The sequence below is a fragment of the Schistocerca cancellata genome, chromosome 3 (assembly GCF_023864275.1).
Source record: "Schistocerca cancellata isolate TAMUIC-IGC-003103 chromosome 3, iqSchCanc2.1, whole genome shotgun sequence".
In the NCBI taxonomy this organism is placed as follows: domain Eukaryota; kingdom Metazoa; phylum Arthropoda; class Insecta; order Orthoptera; family Acrididae; genus Schistocerca; species Schistocerca cancellata.
The window spans coordinates 565,073,231-565,085,800 of NC_064628.1; positions in this window are offsets into that span (position 1 = coordinate 565,073,231).

Genomic DNA, 12,570 nt, shown 5'->3' on the forward strand with positions numbered 1-12,570 from the left:
GAGCAGTCCTTCGCCGAAAAGTTTTTATGCTTTTAGATGCTGAATGACGCAATCGGATCACGCCCAATAAACTCCGTGCCATTAAGGAGATGATGACTGTGTGGTGGTCATCCATGCGAGCCAACCGCAGGGACTCAGTCGTCCTTTGTAGGCTCCGAATTGGCCACTCCCAGCTGACACACAGTTACTTACTTCGTCGGGAGGACCCTCCTCTGTGTCGCTGCGTGGCAGCTTTGACAGTGGCCCACATTTTGCTGGCCTGGCCCCTTTTAGCTGTGGTCAGGCAGACATTTGCGCGGCCTGATATGCTCCCTGCCCTTTTAACTGATGACCCTGCTATGGCTGGCTTAGTTTTACGTTTTATTCAAGCAGGGGGTTTTTATCATTTAATATGAGTGTTTATGTTTTATTTTATTGTTTTGTGTTGATTCTGGCCTTTGGCCTACGGTTTTAAACTGAGTTGTTAATGTGTTCTCGGTGGTTGGCTTTTCCTTTTTTTATTCTATGGTCATCCAACCACTGCCACACTCCGTGTGATTTTCATTTGTTATGTCTGTTCTTTGTCTGAGTTTTTCTTGTCCTGTGTTGTCTGTTGTATCTATTATCCGTTTTTTTTTTACTCTGTGTGGTAGTTTTTAAGTTTTGGAACAAGGGACCAATGACCGTTGCAGTCTGGTCTCTTTAATCCCACAAACCAACCAACCAACCAACCAAATAGTGCAATACCTGATGATTGGAGAAGAGAAGTTGTTTCCATCTTCAAAAAAGGCAATAAAAGACTTTGTAAAAACTACAGAGGAATAACCCTTATGAGTCATACAGCCAAGATTATTGAAAGAATTTTACTAAATCGAATGAGTGAAAAGATAGAAAAGAAGCTCAATGAAGAACAGCATGGGTTTAAGAAAGGATGAAGCACAATTGATCTGATATTTTCTGTCCGTCAAGTGATGGTAAAAAGTTAAGAGTTTAACCAAAGGGTGATAATGGTTTATATAGACATAGAAAAGTCATAGGACTCAGTTAACAGGGATAGACTCTGGGAAGAAATGAAAAAGGTAGGTATAGAAGATGGATACATTAATGTAATAAAGAAAATGTACAGAGGACGCAATTGTAGAATTGGAACACCACTGGGTAATTTAGAATACTTCGAAATAAGACGACGACTTAAACAAGGAAGTATTCTTTCTCTTGCACTTTATAATGTTGTGATGGAGGGAATTAACAGGGCAGTTAAAGATACAGTAAAAGACAAAAAGATGATTTTTGCAGATGATATTGGAATATGAGGTGATAAAGAGGTAAATGTACAGCTACAACATGATGAAAACGTGTGAATTAAAAATAAATAAAGATAAGAGTGAAGTAATGGTATTTGGAAGAGACAAAGGGATCAATGGAAACATTACTTTTAATGGAAAACCCCTCAAAGGGGTAGACAGTTTCACTTATTTAGGGAGTGAAATATCTAGTGATATACGAATAACCAACAAAATTAATAGGAGGTTACAGAAGGGAGGCAATTTCTACCAAACAATAAAACACCTGATTTGGAATAAGGAAGCTTCAGAAAAAGCAAAACTCCTTATGTATAAGAGTTATTACTTCCCTATTGTCACCTATGGAGGAGAAACATGGACAATGACAGAAAGTGACTGGAGCAGACTGCAAGCAGGGGAAATGAAATTTCTCAGAGCAGTTAAGGGAAAAACAAGAATGGACAGAGTAAGGAATGTAGATATTAGAAAGGACCTTAAACAAGAATGTACGAGAGAAGAAATTTGAAAAAAAAAAAGATTAAGATGGTATGGGCATATTAAGAGGATGTGCGGGCAGAGACTCCCCAAAATTATGGAAGAACTAAAGATGGATGGAAAAAGACCCAGAGGGCACCCAAGAACACAGCGAAAAATGGGAGTGAGACTATCTGTGGAAAGGAGAGGTTTGACCTGGCTGAAAGTGGAGGAAGAAAAGTGGTGGGAGGACTGAGCCAAATGAAGAGGACTCGTCAGTGCCCAGACACAGCAGCAGCTGGAGTGGGATCTGGATATAGATAGTATACTGCACACCCTTCTGCATAAGTGTTAAGGAAGTCCAACCCAAATGCAGGTGATTTCTGCTGAGTATTAACTGAGTGAAAGCTGCTTATTCTTGGAAATAAGCTAATATTGTTAACAAGAAATGACATAGGTAATATACATATTTAAAATCCAATGTCAAAATATGCAGACTTGTGAACTGGGATCTACAAGAGGTTCGTGAACTTATACCACTTACTGCTCGAACTGCCCATTTCTGAGCCAAAAATATCCTTTTAGAATGGGAAGAGTTACCCCAGAATATAATACCATGTAACATAAGCAAATGAAAATAAACAAAGTAGACTAATTTTCATGGTGAACAATCACTCACTTCAGATACCATTCGAATAGTAAAAATGGCACCATTAAGTTTTTGAACAAGATCAGGAAACTGGGCTTCCCCCAACAGTTAATTATCTGTCTGAACACCTAGAAATTTGAACTGTTCAGTTTCACTAATCATATGCCCATTCTGTGAAATTAATATGTCAGGTTTTGTTGAATTGTGTGTTAGAAACTATAAAAACTGAGTCTTACTGTGATTTAGTATTATTTTAGTTTCTACAAACCATAAACTTAGGTCATGAACTGCACTATTTGAAACTGAACCAATGTTGCATGCAACTACCAAGCTAGTGTCATCAGCAAACAGAAATATTTTAGAGTTACCCGTAATAATAGAGGGCATTTCATTTATATAAATAAGGAACAGGAATGGCCACAACACTGATCCCTGTGGCACTCCCACTCGACTGTACCCCACTCACACCTCTTATCACAGCCATTCTCAGCATTTTGAATAATGACTTTTTGCTGTCTGTTGCTAAAGTAAGAGGTGAACCAATTGTGTGCTACTCCCCATATTCTGTAATGGTCCAACTTCTTAACCAATATTTTGTGATCAACACAATGAAACGCCTTAGTTAAATAAAAAAATATGTGTAGTGTTTGAAACCTTTTGTTTAACGGCACATAGAAAAGATGATATAGCATTTTCAATTGTTAAATGACTTCTAAAGCTGAGTTGTACATTTGATAGCAAATTGTGTGATACAAAATGATCAATTATCCTTACATACAAAGCTTTTTCAGTAACTTTAGCAAACATTGATGGCATAGAAATAGGTCTAAAATTGTCTAATTATCCCTTTCTCCCTTTTTATCAAGTGGCTTTACTGCTGAGGACCTTAATCATTCAGGAAACTCACCATTCGTAAAGGAAAATTACAAATTGGGCTAAATATGGGGCTAACATGTACAGCACAGTACTTAAATATTCTGCTAGGCACTCCATCATAACCATGAGAGTGCTTAGTCTTCAGTGATTTAATTATTGACTCAACCTCTCCCTTGTCTGTATCACAGAGGCGTATTTCAGACATCAATTTTGGAAAGGCATTTGCCAAGAGGATTATATGATTCCCTGGAGAACCTAAATTTTTATTTAATTCACCAGCAATGCTCAGAAAATGATTGCTAAATACCGTACATATATCTGATTTATGAGTAACAGAAATATTTTTACTGCGAATTGATTTTATATTGTTGACCTTGTACTGCTCACCAGACACTTCCTTCACAACTGACCATATGGTTTTAATTTTATCCTGTGAATTAGCTTTTCTGTTTCCATCCCACATACTCTTTGCCTTCCTAATAACACTTTTAAGCACCTTACAATTCTGTTTGTAATGGGCTACTGCAGCTTGATTGTGACTACTTCTAACATTTTGATATAATTCCCACTTTGTTGTACATTATACACTTATCCCATTAGTTAGCCACCTGGGCTACCAACTGCTGCTAACACCCCATTTAGAACATTATAATGGAAAACAACTCTCAAAGAGCATGAGAAATGTGTTAAGGAAAGCATTATATTTATCATCTATGTTATCGGCACTACAAACATCCTGCCACTCTTGTTCCTTAACAAGGTTTAGAAAACTTTCTATTGCTGTTGGATTAACTTTCCTACATAGTTTGTAATTAAATGTGACATTTGTTTGAGTACAACAGCCTTTTAGTTTTAAAATTTGTGCATCATGGTCTGAAAGGCTATTTACACTTTTATTAACAGAATGCCCATCTAGTAATGAAGAATGGATAAAAATATTGTCTATGGCTGTCTACTGTTCCGCAGTACCCTAGTTAGAAAAAACACCATCTGCATCAGATCATATGAATTTAGGAGATCTACCAACATTCTTCTTCTTTCACCATCAAACACAAAATTTATATTTAAGTCACCACATAAAGGTAATTTCAGGTACTTGCTACAAAGTGAATGAAGAGTCCACTCTATCTTGAGCAGAACTGCTCTGAAGACAGAGCTAGGGGACCTATAAACAACAACAATTAGGAGTTTAGGTTCACTAAATTCAACTGCCCCTGCACAACATTCAAATATCTCTTCAGTGCAGTGTTGTGATAGGTCTATGGACTTAAAAGAAATACTGTTAATACTGAACATAGCCAAACACTTACTCCTCAAGGAACTGTGTGAGAAACAGCAGGCAAATCTCTATCCTGATAAGGGAAGGTGCTGAATTGTCAAATTATTTAAGTGGTCCTCCCTTTGTTGTTCTCAGCAAGTTCATCATATTTCATGGTTGCAGACATTTACTCTCGAGTTGACTGTGTTTGTTGCTGGAAATTAGACATTACCTGCAGCAGAGATAATTATGAGCAGTGCAGAACTAACTACAGCTTCTTACATTTGGTATGTACCTCTCACTTTTCTATAGTTTGATAATATGATTCTCCAATTTTATGTGTACATCACTTATCTGTGATATGAAATGCAGTATCAGGAACTTCCCTCTGTTGTTCTCTGCAGGTTCATGATATTGCATGTTTGCAGACATTTTCTCTCCCATCAACTGTGTTTTGTTGTTGTGAATGAGACATTACCTGCAGCAGAGATAGTCATGGGCAGTGAAGAACTAACTACATCTTCTTTCTTTTCGTATGTACCTCCCACATTTTTATAGTCTTATAATTTGGTTCTCTGAACTTGTGTGTATGTCCCCTATTTAGGGACTGCTACTACACCCATGAGCTGACTACTTCAGATGTTAATTATCCTCCACATATACTGACACCTTTCTTTTTCATTTTACCTTATCTCTTTGTTTGTCAGGAATTATTTAACCATAGTACCACTTTATTTTCTTCCATCCTCTTATGATTACATTATTTATCACTAACACAGCATAATATGTATAAATAATATTGGTGAAATCTTTAAAAAAAATATTCTTATACTAAAGACTACTACTGTGCAAAATTACATGAAAGTCAAAGATAGAAAGTTTCTGATTTACTTATAAACTGCAGATAAGATAGGATAAAAGTTTGAATGTCTCAGGAAACACAAAAAATAAGACAGACAGCTGGGGTAAGCATTATCACCACATGATGAATACATCATAGAATGTTGAATCACCTACTTGCTATTTGCACAGGAAATTATTCTCAAATATTACATCAATGCTGAGATTTCGAATTACTAAGAAAGTACTGTCCACAGCTGTCCTGCCAATTCCACAATTAATAGTATCTCATGTTTCACACTCTTTGTTAGCTTAGCAGTAGCACCAACTATTTTTATTCCAGAAACATACACCACTTGTATGCCCCCTGTGTTCTTAATAGATCCAAAAAATGCCTTTGAAATGCCATTCAGATCTCTACCACTGTCATGTAAACACTTGTATAACTTGTACACTTTCTGTTATTACAGGGTGCCACCCTTACTTTTTACTTACCATGTGATCTTCTTCATACAACACATCCTCATTAATCCTTTCCATGCAAAAATTAGCATTCTGCTTATAAAAATGATTAGCAGACCCACTGTCACTTTCTCTATGCTTTAGATTTTGTACTACTTCCCATTTTTCTCTATTTTAGTCAATTTTGAATCTACATTTTCATTTACTTTTACCAGTTTTTCCTTTAGCACTATTGCACACTTGGTTTCTACCTCCATCATTTTGAAACTGCTCAGTTTGGTTCTCTTGTTTAACCCTATTTCCAGCACATTTTTTCTTAGGAACTTCCACCTTCCTACTATAGTCGTCACAAAGCATATTTCTCTCCTCCAAACATTCACGACTCACTGTTAATTTCTCATTAATTTTATCACAGTCCTTGATTATGTAATGGTCGCCTGGTTGTAGATATTGCTAATTCCTATAATCGCACTATTTCACTCCCATTTACGGAGCTTGTTAGCACTTGATGTTAGGTTGGCGCCATTAAAATGCATTGTGTTCTAGTAATCGCTGCTACTTGCTGGATCGCTGCTGTCTCCCGATGCTGATGCTGGCTCTACATCTGGTTGTCTAGGGTTAAAAACATGAGGTCCCGTGTTTTTTATGTGCTTTTGATGATAAAGAATGAGCGAAACCAACAAATATGTAAACTTCAAATATTTATTACTCTGGTGGCCATTTTAATTCCACTGTCCACCAAAGACCATGACTCAACACAAAGTAGTACTTCCGTTACATATTCTTTGCATTGTTTATCCACCTCAAACAATAACACACAAACACACTTTACCAAAGTGACATTCCGACTGCCTATCAACCCTTCTTGCTTCTCGTATTTATAACATTGTCAAATAACTACTAAAAAGAGATATAGTTTATAAGTCACATGTACATCTGTTATCATAATTTGTGCAGAAAAGTTATTAATTTGCATCGAGTGACATAATTTAACATGTTATTAAAATGACAGACAGATTTGTTGACTTGACAGAATAATTCTTTGTTACAAAAAGGCCGTTTTTTAGAAGTTTGTCAATTGACTTCTCTAATTTGCATAAATAAGTAAATAACATGAATTATTAAGAATTACATTGGTTTTCGTCTAAAATAGGATTGATTTCGTGAATACTGAGTGAAACCGCTCCTAATGAACAAATAGGTTTCACTGGGTGAATTTTATTTAAGGAGATCCAAAATACCTAAGTTGGCCACTATTTTTCGTACTTCATATTAATTATTTAAGATGAACTTAGTGTTTTTACATTATGACATTTGCTGTATCAGTGATCAAGTGATATAATCTTTTGTGTGGGTCAGTTACTCAGTATAATTTAATGGGTTGACTGTTTATGGAGACAAGTTATGCAATCATTGTTAACATACACAATAACTTTTCTATATTCATAAATACTCATTAAACTGGTTGAATTTGGAGGGTATCACATACTTCGGTACAGTAAAGCCTTTAATATGTTCCATTACAATTACCACATCAATCATCTTATTTAATTCTGAAAGATATGTGCTAACTTACTTAATTTCCTTTTTAATTTCTTTCTTCAGTTCATCCTTTAAGTAAACCATGTCAGTTCTAATGTTATCACTTTTCTTTTCCACCCTACTAAAAGCTTCTTTCATACTACTTGCCATACTATTCAGACTACTCATAATTTGCCTTAATATTGCTTCCACATTTCCATCTGCCATACACTTTTGCTCTTGCTGATTTCCGCTACTAGATTCCTCCTCCTTAACCTTAACAATGTCACCCACTTCAGTACTGTTTTTGTCCATTTCGCTCTTTAAAATAGGACTTTCGTTCCCATCCTTCAAAGTTACATTCATGTCTGATTTATAACTACTATCATCCACACAGCCAGTCCCACTTAGGTCTTTCTGTTCATGTAAAACTTAACCTCTACTGCTATGTCCTCAGTCACACTGACTTGTTTGTTAAGGTAACTCATTATGTATCACTTAATACAAATCAGCATTTGCAATGAATTACCTTCTATTAATTACTTGTCTGCTGCTGCTCTGCTGTGGTTGTCATCTCAACCAATCATCACTCATCTGCATGGCTGCGGCAAGTTGTAATTTTCTCGGCGAGGTGTCTTGTTTATCCCAGTTGGCTGTGCTGATTGGCTGCTCCTGTACTCAATGGATGCTTCCATAGAACTTGCTCACATATTGGATGCTGCCCTACTGTGGCCATGAAACCCATGTGCTGATTGAGTGTTGCAACTCCTTTGTTAAAACTGTACTGCAAACCACTCTGAAGTTCACTGTCCTTATTTATTGTGCCCACATTCAATATTCCTCACCCGGGGCACTAAATGTGATGGTTTTCCTTCTCTATTTTTTTTCATTGTTGTCCTCGGTGTCAACATACTGCATTTTGATACTGGCTGAAAAATAGGGAGTCAAAGTACAACACTGACTACTTTAAATAATGTAGCCGAGAGGCGCACAGTTGCATTTCACAGTAGTTTATACTTTCACTGTTCACAAACCCCCAATAATACACAATTATATATCGCCAGTGTACTATTGATTTAACCTTTCATAAGCCTCATTAATAATTTGCAGGCAAACCTCCACACACTGCTACAATAGTTGACTATTGAACGTCTATGAGCAGTAAAAACCTAACCACAAAATTCACAGATCTTGAACAATAGAACAGTACATATAGAGCAGGCACTGTCATTATTTTAACATACAGCCTAATTGAGTAACACTTATTTCACAGTTAAACTGAAGCATTGTTATTGGTCTAACCATCACAAGTTTCTTGTCTGAAACTTGGCTGTGGACTGATAGTCTCAGGACCAAAAATTGGCCCCTTATACATCCTCACAATAATAGGTGCTAAAACTAAAAATTGTTCGAAGTTACATTTACGGAAAATACAATTAACACTTACCTCATTAAATTAACCAAATACATCACAAAATTGTTTCTTTTTAACAGTTTCTTCTACTACAACATTTAGGTCGAATTATTGTTTAAATCATGAAATTAACAAATATTGTTACCCAAACAATACTTTTGATTAAACTGAAAATTGCTTTGGAATTATTAATTCAGAGCTGGCTTTGCTAACATGTTTTTGAATAGAGCCAAATAGAACCATTAAGAATACTATTAGTTATTCCTCCAAATGTTTATAGTTATTATAGAAATTATATTTGTTTATAAGTCAAAAACTGATTTAAGTTACAAAACAATTTCTGATTTCACCCAACAATGAAAGTATAAACTAGGAATAGTCAAAATAAATTAGAAAATCAATTACATACATAAAACTAAGCACAAAATTCGATCTGGTGTTACATTCTTTAAAACTAAGGGCCAACCTTTCTCTTGGATGAAAATGCAGACTATACTCATGTATGTTAATGTTAATTATTCACAAGTGAAAAAAAAATGAACTTTAAGGTCGCTTACGGCAAAACAAGAGGGGAATAAAAATATACCAGCTTGCTTCATCACACACGTTATTGTAGCTTGATAATTTGATTCTATGAATTTGCGTGTATGTCACCTATTTGGGGTACAAAATATAGTAACAGGAACTTTCCTCTGTTGTTCTCGGCAGGTTCATCAGAATGCATGATTGCGAACATTTATTCTCCCATCAACTGAATTTTTTTGCTGCAAATGAGACAGTAGCTGCAGCAAAATAATTAAGAGTGGTGGAGAACTAATTACATCCTCTTTCTTTTGGTATGTTCCTCTCACTTTCTTATAGTTTGATAATATGATTCTCATATTTTATGTGTACAGCACTTACTTGTGATATGAAATGTAGTATCAGGAAGTTCCCTCTGTTGTTCTCAGCAGGTTCGTCATATTGCATGGTTGCAACATTTACTCTCTCATTGACTGTGTTTGGTGCTGTAAACGAGACATTACCTTCAGCAGAGATAATTATGAGTGGTGGAAAACTAACTCCATCTTCTTTCTTTTGGTATGTGTTTCAACTTCAAGTTGAACAAATATATTTCAAGGACAACGCAATACATGAAAGTCACAGATCAAGTAAACAGAGTAAGACATGTGTCACTTTAACAGTCAAATCCTCACTGAGTCCGAGTCTAGCAGCCACTGGGTGGCTGGCCGCTTAGGTGGGGCTGCTGCTGCATGGCTGGTAGACAGTGCCGCATGTAGAGGACGCGTGTAACTGCGTGGCGGCACTTTGAAAGATCAGCGAGTCACAACAGTATGCACCTCTCACTTTTTTATAGTTTTATAAATTGTTCTGAGTCTGTGTATGTGTCACCTATTTGGAGTATGAAATATTGCAACAGGACCTTCCATCTGTTGTTCTCAGCAGGTTCATCATACTGCATGTTTGCAGACATTTCCTCTCACATCGACTGTGTTTGTTGCTGCAAATGAGACATTACCTTCTGCAGAGGTGTTTATGAGCAGTGCAAAAGTTACTACATCCCAATTCTTTTGGTATGTACCGAACACTCTTTTACAGTTTGATAATTTGAGTCAGTGAGATTGTGTTGATGTCACCTCTTTGAGGTATGATATGGAGTAATGTGTCCTACCCTGCATTGTCCTCTTCAGGTTCATCAGCTTGCACCATTCCAAACATTTACTCTCCCACCAACTGTGTGTGGTGTTGCAAATGAGACATTACCTGCATCAGTGGTAATAATGAGTGGTTCAGAACTAACATCATCTTCTTTATTTTGTTATGTACCTCCCACTTTTTTATAATTTGATAATTTGATTCTCTGAGTTTGTGTGTGTGTCACCAACTTGGGGTATGAAATATAGTAACAGGAACATCCCTCTGTTCTCAGTATGTTCATCATACTGCATGGTTGCTAATATTTACTCTCCCATTAACTGGGTTTGTTCCTGCAAAGCAGACATTACCTGCAGGTAAGATAATTATGAGTAGTGAAGAAGTAATTAAATCTTCTTTCTTTGGTTCAAATGGTTCAAATGGCTCTGAGCACAATGCGACTTAACTTCTGAGGTCATCAGTTGCCTAGAACTTAGAACTAATTAAACCTAACTAACCTAAGGACATCACACACATCCATGCCTGAGGCAGGATTTGAACCTGCGACAGCAGCAGTCGCTCGACTCCAGACTGTAGCGCCTAGAACCGCACATTCTTTCTTTGGTATGTACCACTCTCTTTTTCATGGTCTGGTAGTATGATCTCCAATATTGTGTGTAAGTCATCTATTTGGGGTACAAAATGTAGTAACTGGAATTTCCCTCACTTGTTCTCAGCAAATTCATCATATTGCATGGTTGCAGATATTTGCTGTCCCATCAACAGTGTTTGTTGGTCCAAATGAGACATTAGCTGCAGTGTATGTAATTATGAGAGGTGCAGAATTATATACAGCTTCTTTCTTTTGGTATGTTACTCAAACTTTTCTATTTTTTGTTAAGTTGATTCTCTGAGTTTGTGTGTAAGATACCGGTTTGGGGTACAAAATGTTGTAACGGGGCCGTCCTTCCATGTCTCTCGGCAGGTTCAACAAATTGTTTAGTTGTGAACATTCACTGTCTTTTCAACTGTGTTTTGTTGCTTCAAATGAGACATTACCTGCATCAGAGATAATTTTAGCACTAAGGGACTAACTACATTGTCTTCCTTTTGGTGTTTACCTCCCACTTTTTATAGTTTGACAATTTGATTCACTGAGTTTGTGTGTATGTCACCTATTTAGGGTATGAAATGTAGTAATGGCAACTTCCCTCTCTTGTTTTCAGCTGGATCATCATGTTGCATGCTTGCAAACATTTATTCTACCATCAGCTATGTCTGTTGCCACAAATGAGGCTTTACATGCATCAGAGATAATTATGAGCACTGCACAACTAACTACATCTTATTTTTCTTGGTATGTACTTCCACTTTGTTGTAGTGTCATAATTTGTTTCTCTGAATTTGTGTGTAAATCACTAATTGGGGGTTGGAAATGTAGGTTGGGAATGTCCCTCTGTTGTTCTCAGCAAGTTCATCATATTGCAAGTTTGCTAACATTTAGTCTCCCATCAACTTTGTTTGTAGCTTCAAATGAGTCTTTTCCTGCAGTGAAGATAAATAGGATCAGTGAAGATCTTCTACATCTTCTTTCTTTCGGTATGTACCACCCCCCACCCCCCCCCCCCCCCCCACCACCAATTTTTTATAGTTTTTTAACTGGATGCTCTGAGTATGTTTGTATGTCACCTATTTAGTGTATGAAATGTAGTAACAGAAACTTCCCTCTTTTGCTCTCAGCAGGATCGTCAGATCCCATGCTAGCAAACATTTACTCTGAAATGGTCCCTGTTCGTTGATGAAAGTGAGACTTTATGTGCATGAGAGATTATTATGAGCAGTGCAGAACTATATACATCTTCTTTCTTTTGGTATGTAATGCTCTCTTTTTTATAGTTTTATAGTATCATTTTCCAATTTTGTGTGTACATCACTTATTTGCAGTATGAAATTTGCTATTCTCAGCAGATTCATTGGATTACATGGTTGGTAGGATTTACTCTCCCATTCATTGTGTTTTGTTGCTGCAAATGAGACATTACCTTCAGCAGAGATAATTATTAGTGGTGCAGACCTAACTAATCTTATTTCTTTTGGTAAGAACTGCCTACTTTATTATAGTTTTACAACTTGATTCTCTGAGTTTGTGTGTATGTCATCTATTTTGGGGACAAAATGT